The 16382-nt window shown below is 42.1% G+C and overlaps 1 protein-coding gene and 1 long non-coding RNA gene across 7 annotated transcripts in view; one reads left to right on the forward strand and one right to left on the reverse strand.

Moving 5' to 3' along the window:
• Positions 1 to 5302, reverse strand: part of nexmifb (neurite extension and migration factor b) — a 53906-nt gene extending 48604 nt beyond the window's left edge. For 3 of the 5 annotated variants that reach the window (XR_013911749.1, XM_080307239.1, XM_080307246.1), the window contains exon 1: positions 4494 to 5302. The gene's annotated coding sequence lies outside the window, so the exon portion shown is untranslated. The remainder of the gene's footprint in view (positions 1 to 4493) is intronic. The other 2 variants (XM_080307241.1, XM_080307250.1) reach the window with 1 other exon arrangement.
• LOC145431453 (uncharacterized) lies at positions 1488 to 5253 on the forward strand. 2 transcript variants are annotated; one of them, XR_013911755.1, is made up of 3 exons: positions 1488 to 1626; positions 2090 to 2283; positions 4211 to 5253. It is a non-coding gene; the product is annotated as an uncharacterized LOC145431453 (long non-coding RNA). The 2 variants fall into 2 exon arrangements; XR_013911756.1 differs by having other exon boundaries at positions 2090 to 2241.
• Positions 5303 to 16382: the final 11080 nt, after the last annotated feature.

Below are 16382 nucleotides of genomic sequence, written 5' to 3' on the forward strand. Positions count from 1 at the left end.
AGCAAATAAAGCGTGGTTTTCTTTTCTGAGGCGCTGGTGGCTTGTTAAGTGGTGAACAGACAAAACAGCATTTAGAAAATGAAAGGTGGAGGGAAACATCCAGGGCACAGCGAGCTTCTCTCCCATTAGAAACAACACTGTCTGTCTCGCGACCGTTTGTTTGTTCCAACTGGCTGTACTGGAAAGACGTGCCCCGAACCCCCACCACCAACACTAACTACGTCTTTCTTGTTGTTTCTGTCCCCTCTCCCTCCGTCTGTCCATCCAGCCCTTCCTCTAATCTTCCCACCATGTCCGTCCCCCATCTCCTAGGCAGCTCCTCTGTTTTGTTTTGGGTTGTTTTTTTGTTTGTTTTTTGCATCCTACCTAATGTTTTGGTCCCTTTTTTTCACTTTATCAGTCCTTCTTTTTTCAACCCGCCCACATCCACTCATTTTCAACCACCAAATCAAAAATAAGGCTAACAAATGTGGCCTATTATCCAGTATTCGGGACACTGACAGTACGTGTCCATGAATGTAGAGCTCCAAATGGCTCAAACATGAGGAATCTAGTTAGAAAAAAAAAATGTTCGAATTAGACCAGGGGCACTGCAGACAAGAGGAATCTATTACTGTTATTATATAACAAAAAACTGAGCTGTTATTGCCACTGTGTGCACCATTACAAAGAAACAATGCATAGGAGCACATTGTGTGAAACCAATTAAAATCCAACCCTGTCATATACCTTCCTCTCTTTCCAGTCACGTTGTGAATATGCCATTTTTACACCATTCATAACGGCGCACCTGTGTCCACTGCGTTAGATCTCCGCCTCTTTCAGTATCCTTCTCAAATTTTCCAGCATCGCATCTCACTATCTGTTTCAAGAATCCCACGAGCTGAAAATACAAGGGGGCCCGGGAGAGTGTGTGAGAGCAGAACAGGGGAAATTTCACATTATCTGTCTATCTGCAATATAAGAGTGTGATGTGGAAGCAGGAAATGAGCTATGAACGTCAAGCCTGCATGCTCATGGTCCCAGTGGCCACCAGCCTACATATTGAGATCAAGTAGGCAATGTGGAAAGTGGTTTAATAGACCCCAGTTTAATTGGACTTTTATTTGTTAATGGCTGAAATCCTGATGCATTACTTTAATTATCTTGGCAGAACTAATTCATGAACACGTAGGAAAAGAAAAAAATGTGGCCGGACTTAGCATTTAAATGGCATCCAAACGCTCCCTCCCTCCCTCCCTCGCTCTCTCTCTTTCTTTTTAAAGCTCCTATCCTCAAAGTACTCTGCTTTTGCTTTCCATGGGATTCTCTCTGATACGACTTGTAAGGCATGTGATGGTTTAAACCCTCAGTGTGCTTTAACCAGCCAGCTGTCATGAATGAGTCCACAGAAAGAGGAGAGGAGAGCACTGAGGCCATTTTTCTCATCTTTTTTAAAAGCGCTGGGGCCCACCCAGATCCTATACGTGAGCATGGCCGTGTTTGCTCTGCCCTCCGAGTGCAGAGTAGGTTTGGCTGCTGCCATGGAAGGGAAAGAGGAGGGGAGGGGTGGGCTCACTTCTACACTTACTAAGCCCACTCACACATGAACTGCTCCGTCAATGCTGAAGAGCAGCCAATGAAAAGGTGAGTTCCTTAATGTCTTTCTGATTGCGTCGTTTCTAGTTCATTACATGACGGCACTGTAATAGTTTTCGCCTCACACTGACACTTGAGTTCTTTAAAACGGGGCGTTCTTTAAAGCAGTTTAGCACAGTTTGACTTTCAGCTACAGGGGAAAATGTTTCCCTCTCTCAGCCAGTGCATGTGTACAGTATTTGTGCATTTCATGGTGTGTTTGTGTGCGTGCTGCAGATTGCATTGGAGTATGTTTACGTCTGTGCGCACGCAAGTAGTATGCGAAAACAAATGTGCGTGTCTTCCCTGGAACAGCTCCTGTCTGGGTGGGGGGGGGGGAGCGGAGCTGGCGGTGAAAGAGCTCAGCAGCGCCTCAGTCCCTCAGGACAGACTGCAGCTCTCTCCTCGCGGCCATGAAAAGCAATCAGAGCTCAGCTTTCTCTCCTGGACTTACCTCTGCCTTTAATTACAGAACTCAGCAGCAGCAGCACAGAGAAAGACTGCCTCCGCTGGGCCACAGCCAGCCCGTCACAACCCCAGCACAGGGCTGCGGTCGAGACAGCAGGCCTCAGCATACAGTGGCCTGACATAAGCACAGTGTGCTTAAACATGCAGTCGGCCCCGGTGAGCTCAGCGTGCTTCTGCACAGACCGAGACTCGGCTAAGGTGCTTCTATACTGAAAACCACAGCGCTCCAAGCATAAAACACAGCAGGGCTCCATACGAGCTAGGAATGGCCTTTCTGTATGCCTAATGAGATGTTCTCACCTGTGCTCTAGCAGGATAATGCAACATAAGCGACTGGGGAATTACGGAAAAATGATCAATAACACAAATAAATGTTTGCTGCTCGGTACACACATGCACACACTGTCAACCAGAAGCAAGACCCTGAGATATGAAGAATGCGAGCACTTGTAGGGAAAAGGATTACTGATGAGGAGCCATTCATTGTGTGTAATTGAGATTCTTTCCCATTCAAGAGACATGAGAGTAGAGGCCCAACATGTGCCTTTAGGCTGAGCAGAGGAGAAGCCACGGTGCACACATGGACAGGGGAAGATAAGAGACTATGTACACAAGCTGCTGGTTTTATTGCTGCAACATAACGCTCGGATAGCATTTTAAACACATTTTCAGAAAACCTGCCAGTGCCGTCCTCGCTGCCGTGGAACCATGCCACGGTGCTGAAATGTGTCATTGGGCTCAATTTCTCACCCAATTTCAACCGAACGGAAAATGGCACTTTGGTGACAGCAATGAGGCTGACCAGAAGGAGATGTGAGTGGCAAATGCCGTAAAAGACGAATCTCCACGGCGCACTCGGTGGCACGCCGCCGAACTAAGGCACGGCTGTTATGATAGCTATCATCATTTCCGTATCTATGATCCTCAAACAAGGCCCTCTCCCCCTCCACACGTCACATAGCCTCGGGTCCAATGGCGCACTGTGCCGTCACACGTGATAATGACACCCACATCAACGTGTCAACTCAATTTGGCCCTCTTATAGGCTCTCTTTGACTCAATCAATGCATGGCCTTCCATCTGGGTTCCACTCCTGTCCTCACATTAGAGGAGTGGGGATGGACAGACATTTTACTAACAGCTCACTAAACCTGCCCCCACTCCCCACCCTTGGACATCTGCAGTTTAACATCACATATTACATATTTTCCTTAACCTAATAATCCAACAATGTTCTCAGAACGTGCAGCAAAGTCAAAAGCACCCTGTCAAGTAGGCTACAAAGGCTTCAAACACAAATCAAAAACCAAGTCATGTCGGGTCAATAACTGTGAGCTGAACAGATCATTAACTGTGGCGATAAATTTGCCAAGTTTTTCTTCTTCTTCTTCTTTTTTAATTTGAAAATCCCATCTTACAAGGCATTCCAATAAATATCAGGCAGGCACATTTCTAGCTCGTTAAAATTTAATCCAATTAAATCCCTATTTAAAACAAAGTTACACCTCCACAACAACCAAGCACAGAGGCTGTTATCTTGGGCTGCAGCTCATTATTTCTCAGAGCAGCTCGTCTGGCTGACAGTGTGGTAGACTGGGACATCCAGTAAACATCTGTCATGAAGCATCCTTACAGGGGAGCACAGACACAGTAAGCTACTGATCCAGTGACCCCACAGTGCAGGCATTCACACATGCCTTGGTGCACCTGCGTGTGAGCCTCTGCTATCGTCATGTTTAGGCCAATTTTAAGGATTTGTGCTTATAAACCGTTTATGAATCATTTATTCGCCATCACAGTGGAGGGGCCTAGAGAGATGATGTGTTATCCCATTAGGTTTCCATAGCTCATTCATGAATCATTCATCAGTTTGGACTATAGATTATTCCCCCTTTATTCATTTCTTATTCATTTTGGGCCAGTGTACTGCTCGGGATGCATTACGTTGCTTCAAAATGACGTCCACAGGCCAGTGTTTGCCTTCAAAACATGCAAACAGTGCAAGGTAACTGGCATCAACGCGAACAACCACACGTGGCATCTGTATTTGGATTGAATTTGTGAGCCTTAAGCGAATAGATCGGAGCTTGTGCTTTAAGTAAGTGGGGGTATTTTTTTTTCGCAGGGAGAAGGTAATCGATGGAGCAGAGACGAATGAATGTAGGCTACGACAGCTGTCCCAAGGAGGTAGGGCTGCTACTACACCGCATGCATGGTGTGAGTTCCCCCTTTGAATAAAATGTCCGATCAGACCAAATCAAGAAGGCAGGGATATAAATCAGTGTGTGTGTGTGTGTGTGTGTATGTGTATAAATCAGGCTGTCCTGTGCATACCAAATAGAGCTCGCTCTCTATTCAAATACACACGGCACGCTGAATAGCAGCATAATAGCGTTTTCTCTGCCTACCTCCAGAGCGTGTGCGCCCAAACTGCGTTTTTTCCCCCGTCGCAATGGGATCCTTCTCAGCTGCCCTGGACAGTATCAGAGATGCGTCTTTCCCCCGAAAGGCAAACACTTCCCCTGCATGTCCCCCAACCCTCCCTCCCCTGCCGCCACCACCAGCACCACCACCAGCAGCAGCAGCCCGGGCCTCCAGTAATAGCAGGTGGACGCGCTTCTCAATGATGGAGACAGCGCGACTCTCCTCTCCCCCGCCGCTCCATTTTCAATTACGGAAGAATTCGTATTCCAGGAAACGCGCTATAGGGCAGCCAGCATGTCCTAATATCGCCGCTTTTCTCGGGACCAACAGGGGCCGTCGCCTCTCAAACTCCCGATTCGTGGCGCCCCCTCGCCTGTTATCTACCTTTTACGAGATTCTTGATGTTGCCATTGTCACGGTGTATTTTTTTTTTTCGCCTTCCTTTTTTTTCTTTTTTTTTTTTCAGCTGAACCTCTACCCCTCCTTGCGACGCGCAGTCTCGTAGGCGCGCACTTTACTTGCTCCCCCTCCGATTCTTCTTGGTCCGACCTATGAGCGCGCACAGCCAGCCGACGCAGGGCCACGCACTGCTTTGACGGACGCGCTGAGCAAATCAGGTATAGCCCACTCCAAATAGGACTGTATCATAACAGGGCAACTGCAATGACATGAATAATGAATAGGCTACTCATGTTTGCTGTGCTGTGTGATAGGCCCACTCACAATGCGTACCGGACTGGAAGCGATATTTGGGGAGACTTGAGCGTCTCTCTCTCTCTCTCTCTCTCTCTCTCTCTCTCTCTCTCTATCTGTCTCGCTCTCTCAGTATGAATTTGATTAGCAAAACTCAATAAACCATTACTTAAAAAAAACGTGTTTTGCATGTACATTATTATTTTTGTGTTATTAACGTCTATTCAAGAGGGGACAGTGTTTTTTGAGTATTTTTATGGATTTAAGATCATATGTTAGAGTAATTTTGTCATCGGGTGGACAGGTTGATGTAAAACAAAAACAATCCTATATATGTGTGTGTGTGTGTGTGTGTGTGTGTGTGTGTGTGTGTGTGTGTGTGTGTGTGTGTGTGTGTGTGTGTGTGTGTGTGTATAAGGCTAGATGTCACTGTCCAATTTTCAGCTTATGTTCACAAATAAATGTTTTATTTAATTATTTCCCTGAATACTGATCGATTGTCAAACTGAAAACATAAAATGTTATTTTAAAAAGTGGCAACAGCCTGATTTCATTTTTCAGAGGCCAAAGTGCATCCTTCACATGTGACAAGGTAGACAGGCATCATTAACTCACCACATTTGTAAGTGGCACTGATTTGGGAGTGGTTTTCTGCGTGTCTTACACAGTTGCTGTGAGCCAGTAGACCACGGTATTTGATTGTGTTTCTACTGTAGTCTACTTCTGCTCCACACTGTCACTTTTTTTCTTTTGGTAAGGGACCTGTTTAGTGCATGTGTGTTACACCGTCCAGGCTTAGATTATTATTAGAAATCAACACTTCCATAATAGATATTTCTTTTGAGGGTCTGTGAGCTGCACAGTTAAGATCCACCTAAACACTTGTTCACATTTTCTCATTCCTGTGTTTCTTTGTGCAGGCCAGGGCGTACAACATGCTTCAGGCTGAAGGCGGGTGATTGCACAGGGTGGAAGATGTAGGAGGATGACTGCCAAACCCTATGCAAGTTTGTCAGCATGCTAAATAGGTTAGATGACCCACAGTACTGCTGATTCTAGTCTTGGACTTTGGGTTCTGACAGTTTTACAGGTGGGACAAAGGACTCACCCTTCCCCGCTTTAACTTTATATTCAGTTGTATACTGCAGACAGATCTGTTGAATCTTCGATTGTAGTGTTTGCCTAATAAAATAGAATAAAATTTTCCCTGGAGGTGGTCTTTTTGTACATAGCAGTGACTGTTGGTCAGATCTAGAATCTGTGTGTTTCACATCCACCTCTCTAAAATTAGAGTTTGCTATTGCTAATGACAAAGACTTCCATCAGATGTGCACAACAAGGAAAGGCAGCAAAAAGCAAATGTTCAACATTTTTGCACAACGGACTGAAACATGAAGTGTCAGCTGTCAGTTTGTAAAACAGTTAGTCATTAAATTAATTGGTTGGTATAATGACAATTATGGTTTCATACTGTTTAATGAATAACAAATACTAAAAATTTCTTCTTTCAACCCCTGAAATATGATGATTTGACGATAGTCTGAAAAATAAAGGGTCTGATTTCGAGAACTTCTGGTGGATATTTTTATTTGTTTTATAATATTTTACAAACAAAACATCTCCGATTGATTCATTTTTCACTTGCTTAAAAATGTCTTTCCCATTGTATTTAACATGGTTAAACTTGAATAATCAGGTTATAACTAAAAGGTATTCTGTCAGCCAAATAAAGCGATTACTGTTTATCTAAACTGGGTCACAGTTTTACATACAGTGGATTATTATGGACATTTGTTTTTGGTCTATATCTTTTGACTTATTTCAACTACTCTACTAAGTCCTGATGTACTAAACAGAGGACGTCCTGGCCTTTCCAAAGATATCTCACATGCTTGGGTGTCCTCTTTTAGCTCCAAAGAGGCAGGAAATTACAAAACAGTTAAACTGAAAAATGTTTTTTCTTCAGTTCTCAGGAGGTTGTTGTATTCAGTCTATAGCTATCTGTTGCCTATATATAGTCATCATGGCCATGAATGTCATGGTCATTTTGGAATTTTAATGATTTCTTTGAACTGTTCTTTTTACAGAGTGGAATAATTGTAGAGCGTATATCATTAATAACTTTAACAAACATGAATTGGGCGCACAAGACTTTTAATATATTTGAAATTTTCTCTCATCCATCTAATCCATAGTCCATACGTTCACCCCCCACTAATGTTTGATTAAATGTCCCTTAGCAAGTTTTACCTGAACCACACACTTTTAGAATCCATCAACAAGCTTCCGGCGTAATTCTGACAGGAAATTTGACGACTCTCCTTGGTAGAATTTGTAGAGTTCATTTAAATCGGTTACTTTCCTGGCTCACACCCAGCTTTTAAGCATAGTCCACAAATTCTAAATAGGGCTGAGGTCAAGGTTTTGGGAGGGTCATTCCAGAAGCTAATTGTTAGCCTGCTTTATCCACTCCAAAACCAGCTTTAATTCATTTTGGATCATTTTCCTGTCTGACATTTAGTGCAGTCTTCTTAGATTTTAAAGCCACGTCAACCTTTCATATACAGGCTATAAACACTGTTTTGTTTTGTTTTTCAAATAAGCATAAGAATACATAGTATTCAACTTACAATCTCCAAAGAAATTTCAGTTCCAGCAGTATGTCTCAGTTTTTCCATGTCAGTCTGCTGTCATTACAAAGAAATGCTACTGTCATAACTCAACAGATCATGCTAGCATAGCACTCAACAAGCTAACTTGGTTGTGGAATGGCAGGCTTTGGATAATCATCTTTACATTTGGAGAAGATGAAATCTGTATCCATATTAAACAAGACGCAACACTGCTGTTGTCACGGAGGAGCAGGGAGGACTCGGCGCAGACTGAAATCTCAGAAAAACAGGTTTATTTACACACCCCAGGTGCACTATATACAGGTGAAGGAGAAGGGGGCCAGGGTTCCCAGGGGTGCAGAGCGGGGTCGGGAAAAGCGTCCAGAGTCTCCAAACCAAACACGAGAAATCTGCATACAGAGAACAAGGGTTAGCACGGAACTTTCACGGACAGAGCTCAAAACTGGCTGAGGCTAAAGTAGCACTGACGAGCGTTATTCAATAGTCCAGCGGCGAGGTGCTCTCAGTCACTGCCTTAAGTAGCGGGAGCAAACAAGGTGAGGAGCCACAGGTGATTGCCTACAGGTGGTGGAGGCCGGGAGCTCACAATGAGCTCCGCCCAGGCAGCGAGCAGAGAGAGAGGAGAGAGAGAAAAGACAAAACATAACATGTAGCCACACAGGGCCAGCCGAGCAGGCACGGGGACCATGAAGCTGTTTAGGTTGTTATTAAAAATTACACCCTGATAGCTTAGATTTAAATGCTGATTCTTGTCCTATGGCACGATGTCTGTCTGCAAACAGCTGTACACTAAACAGTTTATTTCCTCTTGTGTGATCAATTTGTAATGTCTCCAATATAATTCGTCCAGTAACATTATTACTGAAGTCACACACAAGGACAGATTGGTATTCTTTAATATTTGATATTACTCTTAGATCCCTCCTCATAACCATGTCTATCTATAACCCTTTGAAACGCGTTCAAAGAGAGCGCACACAAACACACACGCTGCAAATTACCTTTGAAATAGATAGCATTTATTTGATTACCTATGTTTTCACTGTAGAAGTAAAGTACAAGCGCTGATGATCTCCATAGTGACTCCATAGTAACAGAAATTATATCCATACTTCTTAAAATACCTTTTCAACTGCATACATCAGTACAGATGTGTTTTAAGAAAGAGACAAATTAACTTACAGCTTCTCTCAGTGCAGTAAGTTATTAAGTAAACTCAAAGCTGCCAGGAGAGAAACGTTTTCATTCCTCTATAATTAGAGTTTCTTTGTGTCTTTACAGTAAACAGAGGTAATAAATACTGCCATAGTGGAATTAATGTGAAAAATGTGCTCAGCTGTAAAGACTCACATTGAAACTTACATTTTGCTCATACAGCTAACAAATACACCTGAAAACAGCTGTATTAGGTAGGTGGTCAACGGCTCATTAACATAGATTTCTAATCAGCCAATCACATTGAAGCAACTCAGAGCATTTACACATGTAGACATCAACAAGATGACCTGCTGAAGTTTAAAGGTAGCATCAGAATTGGGAGGAAAGGAGATTTAAGTGCTTTGGCATTGTTGTTGGTATGAGATGGGCTGGTTCGAGTATTTCAGAACCTGATGATCTACTTTGATTTTCCCACATAACCATCTCTAGGGTTTGCAGAGAAAAGAGAAAACATCCAGTCCTGTGGGCGAAGAGGCTGCCAGAGGTCAGAGGAGAAAGCCCTGTAAGCTTCAAGCTCACAGAAGGCAACAGTTACTTAAATAGCCACTTGTTACAACCAATCTATTCAGAAGAGCACACAGCATGTCAAAGATGGGCTTCAGCAGCAGAAGACCACACCAGCTGCCACTACTGTCAGCTAAGGACAAATCATCAGATTGCACAGTGTGAGGGATATTTTCTTGGCACGCTTTAGCCCCTTTGCTACCCACTGAGCAACATTTAAATACCACAGCCCACCTGAGTATCTTTGCTGCTTATGTGTGTCCCTTCATGACCACAGTGTACCATCCTCTGACAGGAAAACGCACTCTGTGGTAAAACTCAGAGCTTTTCAAACTGCTTTCTTCAACATGACAATGAGTTCACTGTCTTCAAATGAACTCCACAGTCAGCAGATCGAAATCCAAAAGAGCACCTTTGGGATGTGATATAACTGGAGATTCACATTATGGATGTGCAGCTGATAAATTTGCAACAACTCTGTGATACTTTTATGTGAGTATGAACTAAAATCTCTGAGGAATCTGTCCAGCACCTTGTTGAATCGATGCCGTGCTGAATTAGGCTGTTCTAAAAGGAAAGGCATGTCCAAGATAGTTTTTGCAAGGCGTACCTAAAAAAGTGTCAGAAGAACATGTAATTATATAATGTATAATTTAAACATTTAAATTAGGACGTGAAAATGTTGGCTTATCAGCGATGATGGCAGAAATAAATATTGATCACCGAAGATCCATCCATACAGTGTCAAAGAGGAGCTGGAGCCTATCCCTGGTGTCAGGAGGAGAGGTGGGGCACATCCTGGATTGGTCATCAGTCTGTTGCAGGGCATCCCCATAGATGATATGGGATATTACAATATAATAACATATCATAGAGCGCAAAGAAACATTTCACATATCTATTTCATGAGACAGGTGAGACAGGCCAAAGGCTGCACACTGGTCAATGTGCAAATGTACATGTAGTGTTTGAGTGCATGGCAAAGATTTGACATGAAGATCAAGAAGAGCAAACTGGAATCTGCACCCAGATTTAAAAACTTGTATTTCCTCTTTCCAAAACCAGCCTCCTTACAAACATTTAACATGCATACACGCACAGCTGACAGCAGCTTTAAATAATTTTTTTTTTTTTTTTTAAAAGCACACAGTGATGTAAATCACAGAAAAATGGGTAGGGACCAGAAGAAGAATGACATATTATTTGTATTTCTGTATTTCAGAGAAACAGCTTCACTGACAAGCTCTCTAAATGGAACGCCCAAACAGCTGCCCATCACAGCTGGAAGCTTTACATGTCCAAACTCTTGTTACACAGGTGTGGAGTGGGAGCATCATGCTATTTCTGTGTTTTCTTACAGAGAGTGGCATTGTTCTTTCTACAGGATTATCTCCCTTTATTACTAGATTGTAAATCAAGGGCTCTCATTTAATTGCTTTCACAAAGAAGCATATATTCCAACAAAAAGCATATTAGCGGTCTCATGGCTGAGCAGATAGCCCCCATTTATACAGCTGTTATTATTTTGTGTGGTTCATTATTTTTTATTCAATTTAAAGTGATTTAATGAAGGATGGAGTTAATAACAAGGTGATCACATGTAGTGTAAATACGAGTGGCCAGCACACCCTGAAAGATTTTTTTTTTTTGTTGTTGTAACTTTATAGTGTTTTATCACATTAAGCAGCTGAAAGGCCGTCCTGAATTAAATATGAAAAATGGGCAGTTTCTACCTAACACAGTTTAAAGTTTAAATAAATCCACAGGGGGTGATTCTGACATTCGAGCCAATGTAAAATTAAAGGCTGTTATTCACTGAGAGGGGAAAGTAAATGCTGAAATTTCAGGCTTTGATGCTCACCAGGTTTGACAGTCGGTGTGAAATCTCCAATAAGATTATGACAGTTGTAACCTGCGTGAATCCATCTCTGCATTAGCATCAGCGTGCCTGACCAAGCAGTCTAAGAAGGGTGGGGGGTGGGGGGCTACCTGGACCTTAATTTGCCGCCTCTGTATGAGATGCACTGGCTGCAAATCAAATAGCAGAACTGAACATGTGCGATCAGGCTGCAGGTGAATCTTGTGAATCAGTTTTAAGTCTTTATCACAATAACAGGCCACAATCAGAAGAAGCGCATGCAGCTCTCATGTGTCTGATTTCAAAGCCGTGTTATATGGAGCTTTGATTTTGTATTTTTATTTTACATTAAAATTTTTATTTCTTTTTTTTTTTTTTTAACACAACTAGATTTCAGAAAGTTTTATTACCGTGTCATTTCAAAAGTTTGAAATGAACGACCAATTATGTTCGCAGGAAGCAAACTTTTAATGCCAGAAGTAGTTCTAGACATGACCTTTCTTATGGAGATTGAAACTCGGAAAAGATCATCTCTCCTAAACCTGCGCTACTTTTCAGAAGAGTGCTGTAGCTTTGACCAAGTTGGGTTTTTTTTTTGTTTGTTTTTGCTGATCCACGCTACTGATGATGATGATGTCATTTAGACACAGCCGCCCCCCCCCCCCCCCTCCTGAAGCCACTCTGCACACTGTGAATAATGGAACAACTCCACTGGGATTTCTTGACAGCAGCCGTAGTCACTTTACTGGGTCTCCATCTATTATCTGCCAGCCTTTAGCATCTTACACAAAGTAACAACATTATTGCAAACCAATGGAGACCAAACTTTTAAAAAAAGAGAGAAAAAGAGAGAACAAAAGGAGTACAACTGCCTTCAAAAAGGGAGCTATTTAACTTTGCATGATCAGATTTGGAAAATATTCAGCTGTTTATATGATGCTAAAAATGGAGAATTATTCTTGTCTGTGAGGACCAAACATATTGAAATTCCAAATACATTCCTAAATTTGGTATCTGCAGCAAACACTGCACACACACACACATGCACATGCAAAATGTGTGTCCTGGATCATCTGCTCAGAGGTTGCGTCATGTGCAGCACATTGTATCTGTGCAGAGATGGTAATGCCGTCGTATGTGTGTTTATTGACTTTAAAAGAAGCAGCTGCATGCGTGCAAGTGCGCGCATGTGTGAATATTCATTCTCATTTTGACCAGGAGCATTGATATAGTACACTGGGATTACGCACATAAATTTACACTCCCACACAAAACGGTGGAAATAACTACATCTTCTCTGAGGCATCGATGCATATTTATTAAGGCGTAAACGCCCTTGGCCACATGCTGGTTCCATTGTAGTGGGATGGGAGCGAGCTAACTGTCTGCTGCAGAGGGATCGCCCTGAGTCTCAGCCTGGTCTGCCTGTCATCCCGATGAAAATAAGCATGGAGGAGTTCAGCAACAGGCCGAGGGGAGGGTCAGCAGGGATTTGACGTGTGTGGCTGAATGCGTTTTATCACCTGTGCGCTCTGGGTGGCTGTCGTGGGACCGGAGACGTGGCTCTCTGGGCATGTTCAAGAGATCTACATATTAATTTTGCACTGAATCACCGTGAAGGATAATATGTTCTAACCATGTACAGGCAGAAAGAGTGGGCGCAACAAGAAGACATCATCCTATCTGTACATCAGCAGCATGTTCTTTGAAAATCTCTCCTTCAGTTAGAAGGTCGTGCTTTGCGTTACAGGCTCACTCGCCTGCTTCGGTCCACATTAAGGTCATTAATAGAGGCTTTTTTACGCCTGCCTTCCTTTACGCTTGCAGAATGCTGCATAGTAAAGAGGGGAATGCCTTCCCATATTATTACCTCCTTAAAACATGCAGGCAAACAGCTCAAAACAGTGCTAATCACATGCACAGCATGCAGACAATTAAAGGTCACCGAAGAAAAGATTTTTAGGATTTTCAGTTTCTAAACATAAAAAAAGCGAGAAAGCAAACACCCCGCCTGTGTAAGTCCATCTCGGATTGCTTAGTAACTTCAATACTTGAGAGTGTTATGTCCTTGACCGTATCAGACACACACAAAGCTTTGCCTCGGCAAAGAAGAGGGAAAAAACATAAAAGTCGGTGTTATATCTAAGGCTCTTTCACAGAACCCAGGCAGATCATAGCGAGTTATGTTCACTGAATAATTAGTGAATAACCTGTTAGGGGCAGCAGCTGAACGTTGTTGGGAGCCGCTAATGAATAGTCTCATAATCTCATCTGCCTAGGTTAGATGAGAAGGACACCATTAACATCAACTCGACTGCCTGGACATCTGACGCATGAAAGAAGACCCATCCAACCAGTAATCATCCAGTTGGGTTCCTTTTAAGCAGGGCTTTATCAAAGTCTACTTTCATCTGTAATGTGTGACTTCCTCAGAAGGTGGCGGAGGCCTCACAATGCAGCGCAGCAGGGCTTGGTCTGTCACGTTATGGGAATGTTTTTGTTATTGTCAGTTTCAATTATAATCCTGCCGAAAGGCCTCACAGAAAAAAAATGTTGTCTGATGTCTCCGGTCCCGGAGGAGTATCCAGAACGCTGCAGGGGTTCTTGAGGGGAATCCAGTGTCATTTTGTCCACCAGACAATGAACACAAGAAGAGCGTGTTAGTGCCACTGTTGCGTTCCAAGCTTGGATGCTTCGCTCCTAATGACAGATCGTATCTGCTTTAGTGGGGCCAAATGCAAAAGCTGAAACAATCTCTTTGACCACTCTTGTGGCTGACACAGATCCAGTATGTAACGCAGAGATATTTATTATGGGTCATTTTACAGTTAGATCCATAATTTATTGGACAAAGACACAATTTTTATAGTTTTTCATCTGAAACATTAACACAGTCAATTTTAAATCAGTGAAAAATGGGTTTTTCATGATTTCGTTTCATCTCGAGTAACTGGCCTCTAATTAGGCTGAGATCAGGTGACTTGTTTATTTAAGAATATCCCATTTCTTCACCTTAAGAAACTCTTGGGTTGCTTTTGCGGCGTGCTTTGGATGGCTAACCATTTGCACAGTAAAGTGCTGATCAGTCAGTTTTGCAGTGTTTGTCTGAATCCGAGCAGAGTACAGCCATGTACACCAGTGGTTTCCACAGGCAGCCATGCCATGACAACACCTCCACCATGTTTCAAAGATAATGCGGCACTCTTTTTTTCTTTTGCCATTATTCTGGCACAATGTCATCTCAGTTCGAGCTGTCCAAAGAATTATTTCCAGAACTGTGCTGGTACTCCTGGAAAAGCCCGATCTGGGTGCAACTAATGGTTTGTATTTTGCTGTAAATCCTCTATATTCACAATCATTGGGGAATCTCCTAAAGTGTCTTATTTAGTAGGTTTATTGTTTTTAAACCTAATGACGTCATCACTCACAAGCAGTGAATCTGATATTCCTGCTAGTAAGCCTAATTACAATTATTTCTGATCCTCTGAAAATGGACTACTATGTATAAAACTGGCCACAAACAAGCAGTAATTGAAGGCAGCTGCAGTAAGTGCCTGACAGAGTATCTCAAGGGAGGAAACACAGCATTTTGTGATATTCATGTGTTCTAGATTGATTTCTATCCAAGTATTAAAAGCAATTCTTATATTTAAGATCACATCAGTTTTCCTTGTTAATCTTGAGCCTTTACAAAAATGGGGCCTTATGTTGTAATTATGGATTTGTAATATTTTATATGCTAAACGTTTTTGTGGTTTTTGAAAATAAATATTTTAAATGAAAGCCAGCAACTCATTTCAAAAATGTAGCGGCAGATTTACGCCTTTTTGTCTTTTATTTAGTGATATTGTCTTAAAGTAAGCAAAGCGCTCCCTGAGAATGATGTCATCCAGATGGCAGCGTATTGTTCCTCCAAAACGTACAGACTAATGTTCTTTAGCATTAATGGAGTTTTCCCACACTTGGAAGTGACCCATGCCGTGTGCACTACACCCACACGCCACCACAGATGCTGTTTTTTTGAACTGCACACATGTATAGAATGAGCATGGAATCAATTTTTAGTCCAGCTTTACAAGCTGCAACCAAACTTTGTCAGAAATGTGATTGTTTAGCAACCTTATGTCGAGATCACAAGGTGCTGAATGTACTGAGGTTTATGTCAATTAAAAATGCAATTTTAAGATATACCAGATTTTTGTTGCTGAACTGAGACAATTTAGTGATACGTTGATGTCTTGAAGGGCAAATAAAACAAATATAAATATAGATTAATGCAAATAAAATTCAACTGTTATGCTAGCTGACACGTTGAATCGAGCAGTGAGCGTTTAAGGCGAACATTTCATTCATTTCTCATTAATCTGAATGTTTTTGGAGGTCAAAGTAGCAAAATAAAGACAGCTGAATATTTCTGTAAATAGCCTGCTTCACTTTCTGGCAGACGAACAAAAAGCCTGAATCCATTTTCTGTCACATTTGTACATGAACGTCGGCTAATCTCAACCCAGCAACACCTTTAATGAGTTTAGACACCTTAGATTTTAATTCATGATCAGATTTTATCAACTCCAGTTTGGTATTGCACTTAGATTCATGTTATGTGTTGCACGACTGAGAACTGGTCTGGCATAAAAACAGCTGCTAAACAAAACATATAACACATGTATATATTTTGTACTAATTAGACAAGACATGCTAATTTGCTGTAGCTTTAAACCACATATGATTTTAAACGTCTCTTCTAAACCTTTTGGGAAACAGGCACATTTCACAACTATTCCTTTAAAAAAGTAAAAATCAATGACTAAGAAATGTGCACTGCTCTGAGTGTCATCTTGTGATCGCTCTTAGACGTGTCAACCCCGATACCATGATAGAAAAAATAAATGCCTATAATCTTGTTTTATACATCGTCATAGCTCTGAAATTAAAAACAGAACAAGCATATGGAGCCGACATCATTG

The sequence above is a fragment of the Astatotilapia calliptera genome, chromosome 2, assembly GCF_964374335.1.
Source record: "Astatotilapia calliptera chromosome 2, fAstCal68.1, whole genome shotgun sequence".
Classification (NCBI taxonomy): Eukaryota; Metazoa; Chordata; class Actinopteri; order Cichliformes; family Cichlidae; genus Astatotilapia; species Astatotilapia calliptera.